This window comes from Anolis carolinensis, chromosome 2 (assembly GCF_035594765.1).
Source record: "Anolis carolinensis isolate JA03-04 chromosome 2, rAnoCar3.1.pri, whole genome shotgun sequence".
NCBI classification, from domain to species: Eukaryota; Metazoa; Chordata; class Lepidosauria; order Squamata; family Dactyloidae; genus Anolis; species Anolis carolinensis.
The window spans coordinates 55,143,650-55,169,065 of NC_085842.1; the positions used below are offsets into that span (position 1 = coordinate 55,143,650).

The 25,416-nt window shown below is 38.7% G+C and overlaps 1 pseudogene; it reads left to right on the forward strand.

Moving 5' to 3' along the window:
• The first annotated feature begins 13,283 nt into the window (after window positions 1–13,283).
• On the forward strand, window positions 13,284–13,450 carry LOC134297218 (U2 spliceosomal RNA; annotated as a pseudogene).
• Window positions 13,451–25,416: the final 11,966 nt, after the last annotated feature.

The following is a 25,416-nucleotide window of genomic DNA, read 5'->3' on the forward strand; positions in this document are numbered from 1 at the left end:
CGGGATATAAATAAAGTATTATTATTATTAAAAAAAAAATAAAAAAAATAAGCCCAAGCACATAGGTCCTCTAGGCGGTGGCTACTCTGGCAGCCATAATGCAGAGGATCTTTTCATTGGTTGCCAAAGACTGTGGAGTGGCCTGCTGAAAGAGCTCTAACAGTTAAATGAACTGTTGAAATTTAAAACTTATCTTAAAACCTATCTCTTCCGGCAGGTCTACACAGTCAAATTTAAACTGTGATTTTTAAACTCACATCTTGTTCACTGTATTTCAATATATGTATTTCATAGAAATACATTTTAATATGTGTATTTTATATAATGTTTATGATTATGTGCTTTTAGATATGTTCAGAGCCGGCCCTAGATAATTTTCAAGTGTAAGCGAACAGAATTTTGGTGCCCCCTCCCGAATTTTGCCATCCCCCCCCCCGAATTTTGCCACCCCCCCAAAAAAAAACCAATAGCTCAAAAATAAAAGTATAGCAGAGTCTCACTTATCCAACGTTCTGGATTATCCAACACATTTTTGTAGTCAATGTTTTCAATATATTGTGATATTTTGGTGCTAAATTCGTAAATACAGTAATTACTACATAGCATTACTGCGTATTGAACTACTTTTTTCTGTCAAATTTGTTGTATAACATGATGTTTTGGTGCTTAATTTGTAAAATCATAACTTAAATTGATTTTTAATAGGCTTTTCCTTAATCCCTCCTTATTATCCAAGATATTCGCTTATCCAAGCTTCTGCCGGCCTGTTTATGTTGGATAAGTGAGACTCTACTGTATTGCTACATTCACACTTGCCTCAAACAGACAAGAGCTCTTTCTCCCACCCTGGACATTATTCCACAGATAAATAAACCCCACTTGCCTTTCTTCCTGAATCCTACAGACCAGAAGTAGGGAACTTTATTTTTTTATTTTATTTTATTTTTACATTTTCCCCCTTTTTATTTTTTCTCTTTTTCTTTTGTCTTTTGGCGTTGCCATGTTTCTTTTATCATATATATGTAAAACCTGAATAAATATTTTAAAAGAAGAAGAAGAAGAAGAAGAAGTGGTTTGATAAAGCTATATGAAGTTACCTGAACCAACTCTGTACCCACATATTCAACCATCAATAGCTTGAAAATATTTTTTCAATCCAAAAGCACATCATTTCACTAACCCACTGGAGACATGATAGTTACCTTTATGCAGGATGACTTGAAAGAAAAAAAGAGGAGAGACTTGAGAGAGAAAAAAGGACCTGTCCTAACAGATGACCATCCAGCCTCTGCTTTAAAAAAGCACCAGATAAGCAGATAAGCAGACTCCCAGGCAAGGAGATACAATTAAAACCCTCCCGACAGATGGCCATCCAGCCTCTGCTTTAAAAAAACACGAGATAAGCAAACTTCCCCAGATTCCCAAGCAAGGAGATACAATTAGAACCCTCCCAATAGATGGCCATCCAGCCTCTGCTTTAAAAAAGCACCAGATAAGCAGATAAGCAGACTCCCAGGCAAGGAGATACAATTAGACCCCTCCCAATAGATGGCCATCCAGCCTCTGCTTTAAAAAAGCACCAGGGAAGGAAATTTCCTCAGACTCCCAGGCAAGGAGATACAATTAGAACCCTCCCAATAGATGGTCATCCAGCCTCTGCTTTAAAAAAGCACCAGATAAGCAGATAAGCAGACTCCCAGGCAAGGAGATACAATTAGAATCCTCCCAATAGATGGCCATCCAGCCTCTGCTTTAAAAAAGCACCAGATAAGCAGATAAGCAGACTCCCAGGCAAGGCGATACAATTAGAATCCTCCCAATAGATGGCCATCCAGCCTCTGCTTTAAAAAAAGCACCAGATAAGCAGATAAGCATACTCCCAGGCAAGGAGATACAATTAGAACCCTCCCAATAGATGGCCATCCAGCCTCTGCTTTAAAAAAACACCAGATAAGCAAATAAGGAGACTCCCAGGCAAGGAGGTACAATTAGAACCCTCCCAATACATGGCCATCCAGCCTCTGCTTTAAAAAAACACCAGATAAGCAAATAAGGAGACTCCCAGGCAAGGAGATACAATTAGAACCCTCCCAATACATGGCCATCCAGCCTCTGCTTTAAAAAAACACCAGATAAGCAAATAAGGAGACTCCCAGGCAAGGAGATACAATTAGAATCCTCCCAATAGATGGCCATCCAGCCTCTGCTTTAAAAAAGCACCAGATAAGCAGATAAGCATACTCCCAGGCAAGGAGATACAATTAGAACCCTCCCAATAGATGGCCATCCAGCCTCTGCTTTAAAAAAACACCAGATAAGCAAATAAGGAGACTCCCAGGCAAGGAGATACAATTAGAACCCTCCCAATACATGGCCATCCAGCCTCTGCTTTAAAAAAGCACCAGATAAGCAGATAAGCAGACTCCCAGGCAAGGAGATACAATTAGAACCCTCCCAATAGATGGCCATCCAGCCTCTGCTTTAAAATAGCACCAGATAAGCAGATAAGCAGACTCCCAGGCAAGGAGATACAATTAGAACCTTTACAACAGATGGCCATCCAGCCTCTGCTTTAAAAAAGCACCAGGGAAGGAAATTTCCCCAGACTCCCAGGCAAGGAGATACAATTAGAACCCTCCCTATAGATGGCCATCCAGCCTCTGCTTTAAAAAAGCACCAGATAAGCAGATAAGCATACTCCCAGGCAAGGAGATACAATTAGAACCCTCCCAATAGATGGCCATCCAGCCTCTGCTTTAAAAAAGCACCAGATAAGCAGATAAGCATACTCCCAGGCAAGGAGATACAATTAGAACCCTCCCAATAGATGGTCATCCAGCCTCTGCTTTAAAAAAGCACCAGATAAGCAGATAAACAGACTCCCAGGCAAGGAGATACAATTAGACCCCTCCCAATAGATGGCCATCCAGCCTCTGCTTTAAAAAAGCACCAGGGAAGGAAATTTCCTCAGACTCCCAGGCAAGGAGATACAATTAGAATCCTCCCAATAGATGGTCATCCAGCCTCTGCTTTAAAAAAGCACCAGATAAGCAGATAAGCAGACTCCCAGGCAAGGAGATACAATTAGAATCCTCCCAATAGATGGCCATCCAGCCTCTGCTTTAAAAAAGCACCAGATAAGCAGATAAGCAGACTCCCAGGCAAGGAGATACAATTAGAATCCTCCCAATAGATGGCCATCCAGCCTCTGCTTTAAAAAAAGCACCAGATAAGCAGATAAGCATACTCCCAGGCAAGGAGATACAATTAGAACCCTCCCAATAGATGGCCATCCAGCCTCTGCTTTAAAAAAACACCAGATAAGCAAATAAGGAGACTCCCAGGCAAGGAGATACAATTAGAACCCTCCCAATACATGGCCATCCAGCCTCTGCTTAAAAAAAACACCAGATAAGCAAATAAGGAGACTCCCAGGCAAGGAGATACAATTAGAACCCTCCCAATACATGGCCATCCAGCCTCTGCTTTAAAAAAACACCAGATAAGCAAATAAGGAGACTCCCAGGCAAGGAGATACAATTAGAATCCTCCCAATAGATGGCCATCCAGCCTCTGCTTTAAAAAAGCACCAGATAAGCAGATAAACAGACTCCCAGGCAAGGAGATACAATTAGAACCCTCCCAATAGATGGCCATCCAGCCTCTGCTTTAAAAAAGCACCAGATAAGCAGATAAGCATACTCCCAGGCAAGGAGATACAATTAGAACCCTCCCAATAGATGGCCATCCAGCCTCTGCTTTAAAAAAGCACCAGGGAAGGAAATTTCCCCAGACTCCCAGGCAAGGAGATACAATTAGAACCCTCCCAATAGATGGCCATCCAGCCTCTGCTTTAAAAAAGCACCAGATAAGCAGATAAGCATACTCCCAGGCAAGGAGATACAATTAGAACCCTCCCAATAGATGGTCATCCAGCCTCTGCTTTAAAAAAGCACCAGATAAGCAGATAAGCAGACTCCCAGGCAAGGAGATACAATTAGAACCCTCCCAATACATGGCCATCCAGCCTCTGCTTTAAAAAAGCACCAGATAAGCAGATAAGCATACTCCCAGGCAAGGAGATACAAGTAGAACCCTCCCAATAGATGGCCATCCAGCCTCTGCTTTAAAAAAGCACCAGATAAACAGATAAGAATACTCCCAGGCAAGGAGATACAATTAGAATCCTCCCAATAGATGGCCATCCAGCCTCTGCTTTAAAAAAGCACCAGATAAGTAGATAAGCAGACTCCCAGGCAAGGAGATACAATTCCCTATAGATGGCCATCCAACTTCTTTCTCCCACTCTGGACCTTCTACAGATATATAAACCCCACTTACTTAGCTTCCAACAGACCTCAAAACCTCTGAGGATGCCTGCCGCAGGCCCCTGAGGGCGAGCGAAGGGCCTGGAGGCCGGGAGAAGGCCCCGTTGGGTGGATCCAGGCCTCGGAGGCCGGGAGAAGGCCCAGGAGGGCGGATCCAGGCCTCAGAGTTTGGGGAGAGAGAGAGAGAGAGAGAGAGAGAGAAGCAGGGAGGGGGGAGAGAGGAGAGAGAAGGGAAGAAATAGCCATGCCTGCCGCTGCCGAACATGGAAGGCTTCAACTGAGGCCTATCGCATTAGCCGTCGACTGAGCCAGTGGTCCCCGCCGGGGGGGGGCGCTCAATGGCGCCCCTGGGGACCGTGCGCCCCAAGCGGGGGCTTCATTGGCCTCCATATTGAACCGGCACTGGATATGTTGTGGCCTGCCTTGAGCCATGAGGAGAGATAGGTAAGAAATAAAATTATTATTACAGTAGAGTCTCACTTATCCAACATAAACAGACCGGCAGAATGTTGGATAAGCGAATATGTTGGATAATAAGGAGGGATTAAGGAAAAGCCTATTAAAAATCAAATTACATTATGATTTTACAAATTAAGCATCAAAACATGTTATACAACAAATTTGACAGAAAAGGTAGTTCAATACGCAGTAATGCTATGTAGTAATTACTGTATTTACAAATTTAGCACCAAAATATCACAATGTATTGAAAACATTGACTACAAAAATGCGTTGGATAATCCAGAACGTTGGATAAGCGAGTGTTGGATAAGTGAGACTCTACTGTATTATTCCCACCAGATATTGACATGTGTTTGAAATGAATTCACAGTTTCTGTCTTCATCAGGCCATTACAGATTTTTTTTAACTCATATAAATATTTTTTCTTCTCCTCAGATGTTAGAATAGACATGAAATTCTGTGTCTCACCACTGCTATGTATTATATTTATTATTTATTTATTTACAGTATTTATATTCTGCCCTTCTCATCACTGAAGGGGACTCAGGGTGAATCACAATGTACATGGCAAACATTCAATGCTGTTAGACAAACAATATATATTGATAACCACATATAGACACACACAGAGGCAATTTAACATTCCAGCTTCTGGCTTCATGAGGGTATGCTCGATTCTGGCCACAGGGGTAGCTTCATCATCCACTGTGACACTGAGTCCTTGATGGAGTACTTCCTCATCTTCTGCACACTGCTGGAGATTTTATGGTGTCATAAATTAGTTAAATTAGCCTCCTAACATAAGCGGTACCTAAATTCCTACTTGACAGATACAACTGTCTTTCAGCTGCACAGGTCAATAGCAAGCTAGACTATTAATGGTCAGGAACTTACTCCAACCTGGGCTGGCTTCGAACTCATGACCTCTCTGTCAGTAGTGATTTATTACAGCTGGCTACTAACCAGCTGCGCCAAAGCCTGGTATAATTGTTGTTTTCATACCAAGAAATATTGGCGTATCATTACTTGCTTTTAGTCCTATGTAATATTTTTCTATACTGATTTTAATAAACATCTGTTATAATTTACAAGCAAAAATCTTTAGCATGGGCAGGAATCACCTTTTGCCTGATATTGCTAAAGATTATAACAGAATTACACAATTTTTGGAGTCTACTGTCAGTAGAATACCTAGGCCCTCCTGCAGTCAAGAGAGGGAAGCTGTAGTCTTCTCCTGAATAGCTTCAAACTGCAAGAAGTGCAAACCTAAATGCTAGTAAGGAAAAAATGTCATCTAGTGAGTGAAGATGATATTGCAGATTTAAATGTGCCTGCATGTTAAGAATTCTCAATCTTTTTATCCTATCACTATGAAGCCCCCGGTGTAGTGGATTAAAGCCTTGTTGGGTTGGGTTGCTGACCTGAAGGCCGCCAGGTTCAAATCCCACTCGGGGAGAGCGCAGATGAGCTCCCTCTATCAGCTCCAGCTCCATGTGGGGACATGAGAGAAGCCTCCCACAAGGATGGTAATAACATCAAAACATCTGGGCGTCCCCTGGGCAACATCCTCGCAGACGGCCAATTCTCTCACACCAGAAGCGACTTGCAGTTTCTCAAGTCGCTCCTGACACGAAAAAAGTGCTATCACTATGTATATAAAAGACAAAATAAAAAATAAATTAAAAAATTAATTACATTGAAATAATGCATCTTTTAAAAATCAACAGCCATAGATTAATGTCATAGATTAAATGCTTCAGTATGATGACAAGGACAATGATGATAGAAAAGGAAATTGACTTTATAAAATGCTGACCACTATGTATGTTCAGAACCTTTTTGGGAGCAGCGTAATAACTGTAATAACTGAAATGATTTGCATCAGTAGCTTAATAATATTTTTTGGATTCGACCCATAACTTAGATGTGTCACAAGCTTAAGTGAAACACACAAGAGCAGATCCCTTGAGAAACAGCAAGGAAGGGCCTTCCTTCCTGTCTTTTAGGTCATATGGAATTATCCTCAAAGATGTTATGAATGTTCAGACAGATGATCCCAGAAATACATGCAGCAGTGGTCAAATATTTGTGACCGAATACAGTGAATTCCTCTTTGCACCTTAGCAAAGGAAGCTGCTTTCTTCCCCTTGAACTAAGATAAACTTGCATGTCCAAATACAACTAAAAATAACAAAGTAAGCATTTGCCAAATGTTATCATTCTTGGAAATGTCAGGTCTGACCATTATCAAACATGTCTTCAATCTTCATTTTAAGATCCTGCCATTGTTGGAGACTCAATTGGCAAGAAAATGAGATAAGGCCTTCCCAGTGCTGGCTGCTTGGCTTTGTATCTTCCTGCCAAGGTTGAGCACAACAACTTTTTTCTGTGCTACTTCTGTTGGATGGCAAAAACACATTTCTTCAGAGAGGCGCTTGATGTCTTGCCTAATTTGTTCCTGAAATTTACTCTGGTGCATGCTGTACATCTTGAAAAATGTTTTATTAACAAGTATGAAAGTTTTAATTTTGTTATAATCCAAATTAAGGACTAGTTTTCGTGGCAAAACAGAATCTAAATTTCACTAAAATAGATTCATAATGTCCAGGGAACAAGAGGACAAGGCTGTATCAGTTTACTTGGAACTCTCACAAATCCTTTGGTTCTTTGGATTGTTGTATGTCTTTCGGGCTGTGTGGCCATGTTCCAGAAGTATTCTCTCCTGACGTTACGTCGACATCTATGGCAGGCATCCTCAGAGGCTATGTGGCATGGATAAACTAGGCAAGTTTATCCATGCCACACAGCCTCTGAGGATGCCTGCCATAGATGTGGACGTAACGTCAGGAGAGAATACTTCTGGAACATGGCCACACAGCCCGAAAGACATACAACAACCCTGTGATCCCGGCCATGAAAGCCTTCGACAACACCTTTGGTTCTTTGTTTACTTTTACTTGGAACAAAAGCCTGATTCCTCTAGAACAGACTTGCTTACAAAATTTGATGTCTCTCATGATGAAAAAAGAGATGCACCTTTATTTCTATATTTTATCAAAATCAAGCCAAGTCTATATATAGAGTAAATTATGCATTTGGATATTTGTTATCTTCATTATTTACTTTTCTTCATTACCTTAGGGTTCTACAAGACCCTAAGGATGACATATTTAGAAATGTTACACTGAATAAAAATAAATTTCATGCAATACACATCTTTGTTTTCTTGCTTTCTGCTTTCATCCTGAAACTAATATTAGGGAAGCAGGAAGATTTCTCCTTCTCCTCCTTCATCTTACTCCCCCCTCATAGAGATTCAAAGTGGCTCAAAATTTAAAAGAACAGTATAACAAAACCATATCAAATAAACATTAAAATAGAATAAATGACACACAGTATTACAGAAATCCAATGCATCAATAAAGAGTAAGAAGCAATTACAAAGATAAAAGATCTAAAAATAGTTCAAACAATACAGCATTCCTTAACTTGTTCTTTAAACACTTTCTGTTTTAAAAGTCTGTATAAAGAAAAATATTTTAGCTTGCTGATAAGATTTCAACAGGAAAGGGGCCATTCTGGCTTTCTTGGGAAGGGAGTTCAAGAGCCCAGAGGAAGCCACCAAGAAGGTCCTATCTCATACTCCCACCAACCATTATTGTGATGGTGGAGGGAATGAGAGAAGGGTCTCACTTGATCACCTCAGAGCCTTGACTGGATTATGCAGGGAGAAACAAATAATCTGGCAAATAGTCTGGACACCAGCTAGAGACAGAAGATAGAGACAAAAATGTTTTAATGTGTTATTCTCTTTTTTCACTGAGGAATCCTTTTGGGGGTGAAATGGGGGTTATGTAGGTAAATGAGCCCAGGTAAGAGTTATATATGCCCAAATAAAAATAAATCTTTTTGCTTTTTATGTACAGGGGAGTTCTACACAGACAAATTATGTGGGCCAGAACCACCATGAAAAACACCAGTTTTGGCCTGCTAAGTCAACTTGAGAGTGGGAGCACGTCCACACTGCCTGGTAGTGCCAAAGCCAGTTTGATGCCACTGGGCAGGGGCCCAAATAGCACCCCTCTCATTTTCTGTTGCTGCCAGCTACAGAACTAACAGGGAGATCTACCTGCTGCTGGGCAATCTTCCTCTCTGCTTTCATGCCATGTGACTGGCGACCTCATCACATGGAGGAAAATGAACATCCTAGCATGTCAGCAGGACGCTTCCTCCTCGGAGCCTGCTGGACACCATCACATGACGTAAGGCAACTTCTGACAGGGCTCTGTAGAGGAAGCATCCTGGCAGAATGCTAAGAGGCTTCCCTGGGAACACAAGAGGCTTCATGTGTCCCATAAAGAAGAATGAGGGGAATGAGGGCAGTGACGTTTATCCCATGGGAGGAGGTAAGAGGTGTAGTGGGTGATGTGGGGCATGGGGCAATAGTTTTCCCCCACTGCCTCATGGATTAGCCACAATGAAATGTGATGAGGACTCCCAAATATGTTTGGGCATAGTGAGGTGGGAAAGCCATCATCTCCCTTTTCACAGGCTTCTTTACTAGTCACACGGAAACAGGACGGAAGACTGCCTAGCAGCAGGTAGCTCTCTCTGTCACCACTGTAGCTGGCAGTGACAGGAAAGGAGGGGGCAGGATGGACACCCAATCCAACATTCCCAAGCCAACGGAGCCTGGGAAATGTGGGATGCCTATCAGGACAAAAACCACCAGTTCTACGTAGGAACCTGTAGTTAGTGTCTTCACCGCCAGCACATTGGGGAAAGCTCAAATCTTGGTGCAGAATTCGAGTCCCCCCCCCCCCTGTGTTTTTTAAACCTGGGGTGAAGCTGCACTTGACAGCTTTTCCCAGGGTAATCTTGATCAGCGCAAATGTATTTTGTGGCTGCCCTTAGGCTGATCTGACCTAAATGGTCTGTATAAATAGAGCCATAGTTATTATGAAAGCTAAAATGGAAGTACAACATGCTAAGTTTGTCAAATGTGCTGATAAAATATTTACCTTGCCTTGGTTACTTTAGTTACAGTTCAGCTTCCTACATGCAAATTAAAAAAAATCTATGGTTTTTAAAAAAGAAAAAACACTTTTGTAAATACTATTCATGTGTTCCTTTTTCATTCATAGTTTACTAGCCACATACAAACTAACCCACATTTTCAAACATATTAAGAAGACATCGTATGAAACAGAAGTCAACATTAGTAATGGCTAACAGTATTTCATTAGAATGAAAGTTTTCAGTTATGAATCATGCTTTAAGACCTCCTACTGACCTATTCTTTTGGTAGTTGTAGTCATAGAGTATTATAAAGTGTTATGACTCATTAATGGCATACTCTTCAGTTGTCAACATCTCATTTACCCCTGTGCAGTTCAAAGTCAATAGAACTGTGTGTAAAATAACATTGAACTGATGATCTAATTCTGCAGTAACAATTTACTTTGTTTTCTGCCCGCACATGAGTGCATGCATCACATTTTTCCCCACTAAGTGTTTTATTTGCAAAATGTGTTTGTTATGAGCCTGGGGGATGTATTCTGAGCTTGTCAATATAAATACTGAGTACTCTCCTCCAAAACAGTGCTTCCTTTTTAAAAAATGAAGGTTGAATCTGAAAAAAGTTATCAAAGACCCCCAGACACTTCCAATAGAGTCCCATCCAGCTATTTGACATGGAAGGAGCAGCTACTTTGTGAAATACTTAGAGTTGCCTTCTTTTTGATATCAAACTCCTCTGAGAAGTCATTAAATTACATATACTTGGATATACTTGTGCGTTTATATAACACAGTGGTTGTGTGTACTTTTACAGCTGAATCACTATAACTTGTGTCAGAAAAATACACTCGTAATGTCAGAGAACATGGAGAGAAGCTTTACAATATTCTAAAAGAAGATGGTGAGTGGATGGACAAAATGTGTCTTTCTAGTGTTAGTTGGACTCCCACTAGCATCAGCACAAGCAGAGCCAATGACAAATGACAATGAAGCTTATTGTTCAACATATATTCCCCATATTTATCCTAAAACAAAGTGCAGGGGAAATCCAAACCCAAATAGGAAAAGAAGTTGTTCAGGAATATCTGGTCACTCTAATAAAATTAAAGTCACCAGGGCCAGATCAGTTACATCCAAGAGAATTGAAAGAACTAGAATAAGTCATTTCAGAACCACTGGCAATCATCTTTGTGAGTTTTAGGAGAATGGGACAAGTCCCAGCAGATTGGAGGAGGGCAAATGTGTTGCCTATCTTCAAGAAGGGGAAAAAGGATGGCCCAAACAATTACTGTCCAGTCAGCCTCATGTTGATACCAGGCAAGATTCTGGAAAAGATCAAAAGAGCTGGGCATGTTTAGTCTGCAGAAGAGAAGGATGAAAGGTGACATGATGGCCATGTATAAATATGTGAAGGGAACTCTTAGGGAGGAGGAAGCAAGCTTCTTTACTGCTGCTCTGAAGACTAGGACGTGAAAACAATGGTTTCGAACTACAGGAAAGGAGATTCCACCAGAACATTAGGAAGAACTTCCTAACTGTGAAAGCTGTTCAGCAGTGGAACTCTCTGCTCTGGAGTGTGGTAGGGGATCCTTCTTTGGAGGCTTTTAAGCAAGTGGCTGGATGACCATCTTTTGCGGGTGCTTTGAATACAATTTTCCTGCTTCTTAGCAGGGGGTTGGACTGGATGGCCCACGAGGTCTCTTCCAACTCTATGATTCTATGATTTTAAAGATTTCTTTCATCTTTACAGGAAACCCCACTGATGAGAGTTTTCCTGTGTCAAGAATCTTGACACTTTAGGACTTTTCTATGTGAAAAATTGTATGTGTGTGTGTTGGCACAGAAAGCAAGATTTCTTGAAAGAAAACCACATAAGGTAAAGGTAAAAGTTTTCCCCTGACATTAAGACTCTGGGGGTTGGATCTCATCTCCATTTCTAAGCCGAAGAGCTGGTGTTGTCCATAGACACCTCCAAGGTCATGTGGCCAGCATGACTGCATGGAGTGTCATTACCTTCCCACTGAAATGGTACCTATTGATCTACTCACACGTGTTTTCAAATTGTTAGCAGAAGCAGGGGCTAACAGTAGGAGCTCACACCGCTCCCCGGATTCAAACCGCCGACTTTTTGGTCAGAAAGTTGAGCAGCTCAGTAGTTTAACCCACTGCGCCACTGGGTGTTCCTCATTATTCCTTAGAAAATCCAATTTTCTTTTAAAAAAATAATCTTTATTGTGTATTTTGGATAGGTATAGATATATAAAACAAAGAGATATCTATATAAATGAGGGAACAGTCTAAAAGAGAAAAGAAAAAAGGTGACAACAAACAAACACTTAAAAAACGTGATGGAGTATAAGCAGTTGTGAATGAGGTTAGGAAATCAAGGTCCTCTGGTCCATTCCACAGCGAAATTATCTTCTGTTATTCCTTCCTTATTTTTTATGTTGTCGCTGCCTTCCCCTTCCTTGTTCTTTCATTTTGTTTATCTTCTCCTCCTTCGTTTTCTCACTTCACTATAATCCAGTCTGTCTCCAAACCCATCTGCTGTTTTTCCCGGAGTTAGTCTTTTACTGGTGACCAATCCATCCTATGTCTCCTGTTCTGCTCTTGTAGCAGAAACGACAGCAAGCCCATATCCATGTACTCTCTTAGTTTTATCATCCATGTATCTACAGATGGAATTGCTCTAGCACGCCACTTCTGAACTAAGAAGGTCCATGCTGCTGCCGATATATAATATAGTATTTTGTCTTTATTCTTCCCTAGCTCAAAGTCCATTGTGTTTAACAAATAATTCTCTAGCGTTAAGTCTTATTTCGTCTTTAGAATTTTTTGTGAGTGTTCATGGATTTTTTTATTAAATCCTTTAACTTCATTGCACTCCCACCAGGAGTGAAAAAAGGTCCCCAATTTGTCTCCACATTTCCAGCACATTTTGTTTTGATTCTTGTAAAATTTTGCCAATTGCTGAGGGGTTAAGTACCAGCGGAAGAACATCTTTTACCAATTTTCATTTACTCTTAGTGATCTGGAGTACTTTAATTTAACTCTTCATATTTTCTCCCAATCCTCTAGTAGGATCAGGTGGCCTATATCTATCACCCATTTAATCATATTTTCTTTCACCAATTCCCTTTTGGTATTCCATTTGAGGAGTTTTTGATATAGGATCGTTATTACTTTTTTCTCCCTTAGCATTATTTTACCCCATGTTGTTTCCTGTACCATAACATCATTTTTCTTATCTTCTTTACAACTATCCCTTATTTGCATATAGTGATACCATGTTAAATTTTCATCTGTTATCCTAAGTTCTTTTAGTGACTTTAAGCTCCAAGTATTATCCTGTTTATTCAATAAGTATTTGTAGGTATGCCACTTATCCCTTGGAATGTCTCTATTGTGATGGGCCTCCCTGGGCGAGATCCAGAGGGATGTTTTATTATAAAACGTTTCCTTATACTTATTCCATATGTTTCTTGGCTTTTTGGCTAAGATCAAGTGTAGTATCTGGTCTTATCAGAAAAATCCAATTTTCTGTTACCAAACCAATGCGATACTTTTCTACAGTTCTGGCCCACATAATTGTTCAGATTGGGAGCTCTTTTGTAAACTTCACAATTTCCAAGTACTAATTCACCATGGGAAGGAAATCATTGAAATTACTCATTCCTTCAGTTAAGAATAAACTAGAGAAAATTTACATCCCTATACTGCAATTCTCAACACCTGGCAGTAATTTTGCAAATATGGTTATCTTTCCCATTGCTAATTCTCTTGCTTTCATTCTAGCACTACTTCAGGTACACAGAATAACATATCACATCCATACATTCTAGACATTCATACAAGACTTGGCTGAGGCTCTCCTGGAATGTACTTGGTTCCCCATGTGTTCTAGTTTTTAAGCTACCTTATTTTTAAGAAACTAGACACAATCCATGGAGCCTGTGAAGTTTGGCCTTTGGGAAAAAGCTTGGGTGCACATTAAAAGCTAAGCATAATATTGAATGCTAAATTAATTTTCCCCTTTAGTTCATGGAACAGAATTAAATTAAACTTCAACATAAACAGGGCAGGCAGTAGTTATTAATCCTCCCAAGAGAATCTATAATTATGTTGTTGCAAATTCTGATTTCATTTGCATAGGTACTGTTGAATTGTAAATCAGAGCTCTTCCAGAGAAGGTAGTCTGTGCATAGCTAGATTAATGTTTGGCTGTATGCAGTAAAGTATTTCTTTGGATAAACCTGACTGTTGGATAGAACTTACAAAATAACTTTAATCCTCTAGCTTGAACAGCTTCCATCCAGACTACTGGGAAATATTCAGGTAAAGAACCTGCTGGATTGCATCCAGGTCTTAGCTATTTAAGACAAGATAAAACCAGCAAGTGCCACAGAAATGCCATAGCCTCATGACCAGCTCCTTGCTGTTCTATTTGCACATTCATTCCAGCAATTATGTGGAAATTGCTTCTGAATAGGAAATAACTTCTTAAAAAATGGCCTCACATGTACAGTAAGAGAGGTCAACTGTTACAATCAGGGAAATAATTTGCTACAAATTACCGCCCCCTTTACTGCAAATAGCTATGCACATGAGTAGCTTTATGCTCATGCACTTAGCAGGAGTATTCATGTGCATAAGATTACATGTGTAAGTATTAGCAGCCTCAGGAGCGAACAACTCAGTTTATAATTGTCAACTGATGGTGTAGGCTGCACTTTGCTCCAGCACACAAGATGTGAATGTCTCACTATTTATATGAAACCGAGGCTTGTTTCATATAAATTTCTCTTCTATGGCATGTGTTGAAGAGTTTTGGACTAAGTGCATTGTCTAGACCAGGGATCCCCAAACTAAGGCCCGGGGGCCGGATGCGGCCCTCCAAGGTCATTTATCTGGCCCTCGCCCTCAGTTTTAGACTTAGGCTCACAAGTACCAAGCCTGCCAAGCAGCAAGCCTATTCCATTGTATTCCAGCTCATCAAACAAGGATTTGCATAAGAAGAAAACAGCCAGGCTTTGAGGCTGCAAGGCTATTCACTGCTATTCCACCTGGCCAAGAAATGATTACCATAAGCCACAGCAACACGTGGCCGGGCACAGCTAGTATAATGTATTGTGTATACATATAATATTGATAATAATATTATAATGTAATATAATCCTGATAATAATAATAATAATAAAATATAATAATATTAATTATATATTAAATGTAATATTGCTAATAACATTACAGTACAGTGGTATAGTACAATATAGTAATATATAATGCTATTTTTTTGCTGTGCTAATAATATAATATATTGTATGTACATACAACTTGTAAGTCGCTCTGAGTCCCCTTTGGGGTGAGAGAGGGTGGGGAATAAATGTAGCAAATAAATAAATAAATAAAATGTTGTTGGGGGTTTGTTTGCACTACAAATAAAACATGTGCAGTGTGCATAGGAATTTGTTCATATTTATTTCAAATGATAATTCGGCCCCTCAACAGTTTGAGTGACCATGAACCGGCCCTCCACTTTAAAAGTTTGAGGACCCCTGATCTAGACATATGAGTATATCGAATGTCTATCATGAATCCTAGTCTTTTCTCACAGGTTTATAGATTAAAATAAAATTATGCCATATACCAGTTTAATCTGGTGACAATCATACCATTCCAGTTTTCAATCTATTCTTAGTTTTGGTCTAAATTTTAAAAGAGCATGCAAAATATTGATCTCACAGTAGCTGAAACCCTTTAATGTTCAAATTAAAACCCAAAACATACAATGTGCCTTGTTACCTTGGAAATTGCTGGCTGCCTGGCCCCTATATAGTGCTCATCTACATAAGCTTATGCTGTAGCCCAGCCTGCACCTGAGCTGTCAGGTAAGTCTTGTGAGCCTTGGGTTAGGCCTGTTCAGCCTGTGATTGTACCTGCACCTGACCTGTCAGAAGACTCTGAGTTGGGGCCTAGAATTCCATGCAGCCAGATGAGCCTGCTGTTACAGGACAGCCAGAGTTAGGGGAGGTTGCTGTCCCTGAGGATTCTGGGAACATGCACACAATGGTTTCAAGCAGTCAGCTTGAACCGCATTCCTTGGGAGAGTAAAGGTCAAACTTGCCCTTGCCAGATGGGCATTTCAGTTGTGATAAGACTAACAAGGTTGACAGAAAGAAGGCTGTATGTCAACAGAGACAAGAAAGAGAGGTTTTGAGACACATCAGATGGCTGTTAATGAGAAAAGGTTTTGAACAAACTTCACACGGAAAGAGGCCTTGATTTCAGCTTTAAGAGGAACTACTTCTGAGGGAGGTTTTCAGAGGTGGTAACTTTGCTCATTGAGTGTTGTTCCTGTTTCACAGACCCATGTTTCATGCCTGTTTCATGGACACTTGTTTAATGCTTCATGGAGTCCTGTTTAATGCTCTTGTAGTTTTTTATGCCAAGTTCCTATAAAATCACTTTTCATGACAACAATAGGGGCATATGTCAAGTGTAAGATTTATGAATAAGAATAAGTGGTACCAAAGGCAGAAGTGTGCTTGTATAGGGTTGTCTAAATGGAGTAGAATGATAAAGTATAAAAACCAACGAATAGAGAGTGTGTAGTTTGTAGAAGTAGACCCATGTCTATCTGTTTTTTGTTTGTTTGTTGGTGTAGTTTGTTCCAGTTTTGATCCTGTACCTTGGATTTATTTTGATTAATTTCAACCTTGTTGAAGTTCATTCTTGTGTTTGATTTCCATGGACCCTTGCTTCAAAATTCTCAAGTATGTTGTACCTGATGGACTAAAGCCTTGTTTCATTGACTTTAAACTTTGATTTGCTTCTGCTTAAATACATTTTATTTTTTGTTTTGTATTTTTTTATTATTATTTTTAACTTATACATTCTTAAACAAATTTGCAATACAGAGTTATATATATCAAGCTCATATAGTATTTTCACTCTCTATATTACATACTCATATTATTTACCTTTTATTACCCCTCACCTAGTGCTATCCCTTCACCCCAGACCAGCCAGTTACAATATTTATTTCCAAAATTCCATTGTTTCTTTTACAGGTTTTTTCCCCTTACCTTCTACATATACAAACTCTATAAATTTTCCCCATATCTTCCCAAAATCATCCTTTTTTAATATCCCTCTTTTAATTTTAATCTTACATGTCAATTTATCATTTATCGCAATATCCCAAACCTCCTTATACCATTCTTCCAATTGGCACTCCTCACTACCTTTCCATTTTTTGGCTATTAACAATCTTGCTGCTGTTAGCAAGTTGGCGATTAGTTCCTTTAACTCTTTTGATACTTGAATATTATCCATAAATGACAACAGTGCTATTTCAGGCGTTCCTATTATTTCTATTTTGGTGATTCCCTTTATTTCTTTAAAAACGTTCTCCCAAAATTTTTGAACATATTTACAGGACCACCACATATGTATATATGTACCATTTTCCTGGCAGCCCCTCCAGCACTGCTTAGAGTATTTCTTATCAATTTGATTTAATCTAATTGGTGTGAGGTACCATCTCCAAACCACTTTATAATAATTCTCTTTTATTCTTATAGACATGTTTTTTAATATATGCATATTCCACATTTCTTTCCAAATTTGAGGGTGTATTTCCTTATTGCAATCTAACTCCCACATTTCTTTAAGGTGATCCTGCTCCTGCTCTTTATCTATTAGCAATTTGTAAATATCACTTGTTATACCTTTGGTTCTTTCTTTTCCTTCCCTTCCCCCCCTTTGACTAATCATCTTCTCAAATTTTGTAAGTTCTCTATCTCCCTTATATTTCTTTCTTATTTCCCTTGCCCATCTTTCCAATTGTAGAACTTTATACCACCCAATACTCCCTGATAGTTGATTCCTTATTTCCCCTAGATTTTTCATTTTTGATTCCCAATCCTTTAATTTCATCATTCCTTTTTCTTTAAATGTTCTTTCTAACTCCCTTTTAAGATTCATTGGGAATTTTTTTGTAATTAACACCGGTGTTAATGGGGAGATTGGTGGTATTAGTTTTTCTTCATACTTGGCCCAAATTTCTAATATATTTTTTAAAAAGGGGTTCCCTATTTTATTATACTATTTCTTCTCCGAATTCCTGGTTTTCCCTATGAAGAAAATATTTTCTAATTTCATATCTATATCTTTACTCTCTTCTTCTAACCATTCTAAATCCTCTTGTCCTATAATCCCTTCAATAATATACCTTAATTGATTTGCCATATAGTACAGTTTTAAGTTTGGTATTCCCAGACCTCCATTCTTTTGTATTTTATACCATTTTTCCTTATTGATTCTAGCCCTTTTATTCCCATTACAAAAGGTATTTATCATATTCTGCCAATTTGTAATTTCACCAGTTGAAATTTTGATAGGTAGCATTCTAAACAAAAAAATTATTTTGGGTAATATTTTCATTTTTATTAATGCAATTCTACCAAACCAAGATAATTTAAGCTTGGTAAATTTAGCCAGAGTGTCTTTAACATTTTTTCTTAATCTGATTATATTATCTCTTTCTAAATTGCCAATTTCTTTAGATATGTTTATTCCTAAGTATTTTATTGACTTCTTTATTTTTATTCTACACAAACCCCCTTCTCTTATTCTCTCTTCCTCTTCGTGTAATTAAATAATAAAATTTCTGATTTGTTCCAATTAACTTGAAGGCCTGTGACTTCCCCAAACTCTGTTAAGTGTGTTTCTATTCTTTTTAACTGTTCTATTGGATTTTCAAGGGATAATAGCGTATCGTCTGCAAATAAACATATTTTGTATCTTCCTTCCCTCCCTATCCCCTTTATATTTGTATCCTCTCTTATCATATTTGCTAATATTTCTATAACTATTGCAAATAGGGTAGGTGAAAGGGGGCATCCCTGTCTTGTCCCTCGGGTTAATCTTATTTTTTCTGTTAGGCCATCATTTACTTGAATTGCAGCATAATTAGTTGAGTGTAATTTATCAATCAATCCTCTAAATCTCTCTCCTAATCCAAATTTTTCTAATATTTTTTTTAATGCTGTCCATGAGACACAGTCAAATGCTTTGAATATTTCTAGGGCCAATATCCCTGCCTTTGATTTTTTCCCCTTAATTTTATGAATTATATTTAGTACTCTTCCCACTAAATTTGACATATTTCTTCCAGGGATAAATCCACATTGATCTTTTTGAATATAATTATATATAAAGCTATTTATTCTCTTTGCCATTATTGCTGTCAATATTTTAGCATCTTGATTTATAGGGGAGATAGGTCTATATGAACCAGGATCTGTAGGATCTTTATTTGGTTTTAGAATTAATATGATCCTTGATTCTTGCCACGACGGTGGGATCTGTTCTCCTGCCATTATCCTATTATATAATTCTTTTAATTTGGTACCAACATTAATTTAAATTTTTTATAATATTCCGGTCCCAACCCGTCCATTCCTGGGGTCTTCCCTCCTTTTAATTTATCTATAACCTCTTCTATTTCCTTTTCTGAAACTAATTGCTCCATGCTTTTTTTAATCTATTTCTTGTGGTTCTATTTTCCAATATTTATCTATCACCTCCTCTATCCTATTATTTGGATTATCAACAGCTGTATATAGTTTTTGATAAAATTCTTGAAAAACGGCCAATTTTTCTTTCATTGAGATAGCTTCTCTGCCCCATTTATCTCTAATAGTTCCAATTAAGTTTTTACTTCTCTTATCTTGTGCTGCTCTAGCTAACATTTTAGAATTCCGATTACTATATTCAAAATATTCTCTTTTTGTATATATTAAATCTCTCTGTGCTTTTTCTAAATTATATTTTTCTAGTTCCTTCCTTTTTGCCAAAGCTTTAAGATAACTTCGTTTATCTTTGTCTTTTACATATCTCTTTTCTAATTCCTGGATTTCTAACTCTAATTTCTTTCTCTCTACTTCTTGCTCTCTTTTCAAATTACATGCTTCTTTTATAAAAAGGCCCCTTGTTACTGCTTTCATAGTATCCCACACCATTGCGTAAGAACATTGATTGTTATCATTAATTTCCCAAATTTCTCCTAGTTCTTTAGCTATTTTCTCTACCATCTTATTATTCTCTAATATTGCGTTTCCTACTTTCCAATTCTTATATGTTTTGTGATCCTTCTTTATTTGGAAATCCAAGCTTATTAATGCATGGTCTGAACATTTTATTACTCCTATTCCAGCATCTACTATCTTAGGTAACATGTTTGGTGAAACAAAAAAATAATCTATCCTAGAGAAATTTTGATGAGCCATAGAATGAAATGTAAATCTTTTCTCATTTCCCTTTAGCATTCTCCAAATATCAATCATCTTTTTATTCCTTATTACTTTACTTAAAATTGTATTTTTTGTGTTTTCCCTTTCCTTTTCATTGTAAAATGAGATTTATCCATTTCCTCATCTATTATTCCATTAAAATCCCCTCCTAAAATCAAATATCCTTTTTGTATTCCCTCTATCTCTTTAAATATTGTTTCGTAAAATTCTGCCTGATTGGTGTTTGGGGCGTATACATTGGCTAAAGTAAAATCTTCACCACCCATTGTCCCTTGTATAATAATGTATCTTCCTAGTTTGTCTATCTTTGTTTCCTTAATGTTAAAACCACATTGATTTTGAATTATAATTGCCACACCCTTCGATTTAGATGTTCCATAAGATTTTATATATGTTACAGATCCACGCATCTTAAGCTCATTTACCCCTGATTTTGCTTGGTGTGTTTCTTGTAAAAAGGCAAAATGTGCTTTAGCTTTATATATCATGTCCGCAATGATCTTCCTTTTGTAAACTGAGCCTAAACCTTTACAATTCAGAGATACAACCCTTACATATTCCTCCATTTGATTACAAATCCACTTTCCATCCTACTTGGCTGGTCTCTAGTCCGTGTCCTCCCCTGTTTAACCCCCCTCTCCCTCCCTTCGCCCCTTACCCTTGTGAAGTGTATTCCCCCTATTTCTTCCCCCCCACTACGTTCAGAGACCCTTCGTCTCGAACCTGGTTTATTCCAAACCTCTTTGTGAGGTGGGGGGAGGGGACCCTTCTTCCCACCGAGTGTGCCCATTCCGATATCTCCCAGGGTAATTATTTATATAATACCTTAACTACTAGAATTTACTCCAACATAGAATTAATCAGTCCTTGTCGCAGTCTTTTTCCTTCCTTCCTTCCTTCCTTCCTTCCTTCCTTCCTTCCTTCCTTCCTTCTTTCCAGTCTTAGTCCAGTCATAGTCCAATAATAATTCAGTAACTGTCCTATCGTAATCCAATCTTAGTCCATATTAATCCAGTCTTAGTCTTAGTCCATATTAATCCAGTCTTAGTTCATATTAGTCTCTATTGATCCATATTAATCCATTTTAGTCCATATTAATCCAATCTTAGTTCATATTAATCCAGTCTTAGTCTTATCCAGTCTTAGTCCATATTAGTCCAGTCTTAGTCCATATGTCCAGTCTTAGTCCATATTAGTCCAGTCTTAGTCCATATTAATCCAGTCTTAGTCCATATTAGTCCAGTCTTAGTCCATATTAGTCCATATTAATCTCCTCCTCCTGTTGCTGCATCTTTCTTCCCCCTTTCCTCTTCTTTTTCCTTCTCCATCGGTACTGGTTCTGTTGCCTCAGTTGTCAAGTTCAATTCCTGAAGTAACGCTAGACCTTGATCTAAAGATGTAATTTTGTAGTTGTTGCTTCTCCAGCGAAACCTCAGGTGTACCGGATAACCCCAGCTGTATGGAATCTTCTGACTTTGTAGTATAGTTGTGACTCTCTTAATAGATTTTCTCCATGCCAGGGTTTCGGGACACAGGTCTGGAAAAATCTGTATTAGTGTCCCCTGGTATTTTAATGGGGATACCTGTCCTCTTAATACTTTCATAATCTTGTCTTTATAGTAGAAATTTCCAAATCTGACCAAAATATCCCGAGGAAAAGGGGTATTCTTCTTGCATCCCACCCTGTGAATCCTCTCAAACCAAGATTCCTCACAGTCTGTTTGCGAGATTTCTTTTATCCATTTAATCATTTCTCTCTTTAATATCCCAGGGTTTTCTCCGTTTATCTCTGGAAAATTTCTAATTCGAATATTCATCCTCCTATCTCTGTCCATTAAATTTATCACCCTCAAATCCATCCTTTGAAGGCTTTCCTGGCATTGCTTTATTTCTATTGAATTCACTGCCACCTGTGCTTCAGTAGCTGTAATCTTCAAATCCAGATCTTGGGTTTTTTTTTCCAATTTCTGTGATGTTGAGTGCAAATTTTTTATCTGATTTTCCAGCCCAGATATTTTAGATGTAATTTCTTGGGTGCTGTTTAAAATCAGATCCTGGAGCCCCTTAATCTGTTGTAATATCTCATTGTTTACATTTGTACTTGGGCATTCTCCTTCTCCTGGCTCCTTCCTCCCAGCTTTCTGTGCTGTCTCCATTTCATCTTTATTTGTTTCTTGGGAGTCAGCCTGATTCTCAGCAACTTTGGCTTGTACCCTTTCCAGGCTTCTATCAGATGGACGGGGCTGTAAATAATAGTTAATTTGCTTTTGCTCACCCCTCTCTCTTTGAATGGGACGGCTTCTGCCCCCTCGCTTCATAAATCTTTTCCTTCTCTTTGCTAATTTCAGCTTTATCTGATCGCCATTAAAGGAGGCCTCGCTGTCCGGAGTCAAAATTGAAAGTAATTTATCCTGGCTTCCCTATCTGCTCTTTTTCGGCATTGAAGATTTTTATGGGTAGCTTGACAAATCCCACATCCAAAAATATTCTTTACTCACTGCGAGTCCATTTCTAATAGTTAAATTTCTTTCTTTTTCCTTTCCCCACATGGGAGCTCCGGTTTCAGCGTCCACTCATGGGTCTGTGGCTCCGCCTCCTCTTAAATACATTTTAAATAAACAACTTGCCTTGCTCATAGTCTGGGGCTTCAATGTGGTTTGAAGTGTCTTTGCAGTCTAGGCATGCAACAGCCTAATAACCATGTGTTTAATCCTGACAGTCTTCATGATATTCTTCCACTTCTGGTAGGTATTCTGAGGTAAACTGGATCAACCCAATTTATCTCCAAGATAAGGAAAATCAGAGAATGTTCCAGAGTTTGCTTGAAACTCCAGAGCAACACTGTGGCTTGCTGGCAAAGACTGGGTCCAATTCAGACCATTCTACTGTCCACATGGGGCACTGCCACCATTCCTTTTCACTGTGCACATCAGTGCAGGGAAAAGGAAATGGATCTGACTCATATCACTATTGTTGCCATTCCCAGAAAGATGCAGAACTCTGTGAGAGCTGCTGACCACCAGGCAGTAAAAGTGTCTAATCAACCAGTGAAGAAGGAGGGAGTCATAGTCATCTACACTGGCTGCTTAATTTGTCACTAGTCCAGACCAGAAGTGCCTCAAAGTGGCCACATGCACTGTCCTGAACGTATGGTGAATAGGACTCCAGTTGAGCCAAGATTGCTTACCATCTGTTATTGACACTGTTCACAGATGGCCTTAGGGCTCTATGAAAGTCCCTGGCCATTGTGGACACATGCTGATACAAGCAATGGTGTCCATGTGACCAGGGAAGAAGGAAGGGGGCTCCAGACTGGTCCAGAGTTAAGGGCCAAGTGTAAATGATGTCATAGTGGTACGTATATGCTCCCTTACCGATGGTCATAGAAGGTCCACATGAACATTTTGTTCCCACTGGAAGCCTGGCCTTCCTGATTTTGCCTGTGTTTGGGTATCTAACTTTTCTATTATATTTTCTATTATAAGGTTTATGTTGTGGGTGAGACTGATGCTTCATTGCTCCTTTTTAATTTCTATGGAAAATGCAGCAGGGATGACTGTCCCTTAGCTATCTTTTCTGTTAGCTACTACTCCTTCCCTTCAGTATGAGGGGATGGGTTGGATGTATTGGACTTAGGGTAGTAACAGCAAGCCTGCATTTAGGTTGCACTTTGCTTCCAGTTCTTGTCACTGTTTTAGGGCGCATAAATGGGACTTTCCTTTTGGAAGGTATACTTTGTGTGTGCTGGAAGCAATCCTGTTAAATCTTACATTTAGTATCAAATAATACTGTTGCTTTGTTTATCACATCTTTCTGGCTCCTTATAATGGCTTGTCATAGTTGGATTTCCATTTGGCTGTCTTGTCATGGGCTTCTGACTTGTTAATTTTTGTTATTACAAAATATTAATTTCACAATATGAAGAATTTCCACCAAGCACATCAACTTTTTGTCTGGTATATGCATTTTAACTCCTGGACCACAAAAATCAGCAAAAAAAACCAAAAAAAAAACCGTAGAGAATAATCTTGCTTGAGGAAGACCAAATATTTGTTCAGATTCAAACACTCTTAAAGAATTGGCTTGCTGTCAACAAAGCTAACAGTAAAAGAGAGCACACTGCACAACAAGAATGAATCTGCCAGCAAAAAAACCCAATTCTTTGTGATACCTTGGGCCATGTTTTTCTGAACTAAATGACTAATCCTTCTTAATACTGTCTTTTTTTAAAGTCTTAGAATTCTTTTCTTCCTAGAATAAAAGAACTGTTTGCTGACCACTGAAGCTTAGCAATTGAGTTACTTAAACTTTTTCATTGCAGTTAGCACATGTCTTCAATTTACATGGCCTCTTTCTTTCTGTCTCTCCTCAGCCCAAGAGGATGTGCTTAACTACAAAGCAACTGCAAATTTCATCTTTAATGCAAAGGATGAGAGAAAGAAAAAAATATCCCAAACTGCTGATATCTCATTTGTACTCCGACTAATTCATCGGATGTCAGATTGACCAGAGGCTGGAATGGGAAATGCTGAGCAATTATTAACAATGTAGCAACCAATGGCCTCTTTCTCAGAACTGAGGGAATTTAAAGGAAGAAGGATAACTGATTCCATGCAAAACATGTTTCAAAACCATACAGTGTGTACGCAATACATCAGATAAGCATTAATCAATTTTCTTTTAAATACAGCAGTATTATAGGGGAAATCTCACACATTTGCATTATGCATGCTCCATTTCCAGCATGCATGCATACACTTGCATGGCAGAAGAAATCAAAGTTATTTATCTATCAATCCCTCTTTTGCTCTGGTTAAAATGGTTACATGATGCAACCTTGCTGCAGTACTTTCATCTTTCCATTATGTGTTTGATTGCTTAACCTCTTTCTCTAAAGTCCATGTTTTAGAATATGTAGTCTAAATTGTTTTCACTGTACTGTTCTGTATTTTCTCTTTGTGCCTTTCATGTAAAACAGAATATAATACAAGTTATTGTATTTCCAGGTTGTGTGTATTTCCAGGTTTAAGTGCTTTCTGCTGTATGGCTACCCTAAACCAAACCTACCATGGGGTTTTCTTGGCAAAATTTGTTCAGAAAAGACTTGTCTTTGCTTTATCTGAAGCTGAAAAAATGTGACTTGCCCAAAATTGCCCAACAGATTTTCATGGCTGAGTGGAAATTTAAGCCCTGGTTGTAGTCCAATGTTCAAACCACTACACCATGTTGTTTTTAGTATTGTTTAAAAAGATGCCCTGAGCTGGATATCGTATTGATTAATAGGGTTTGG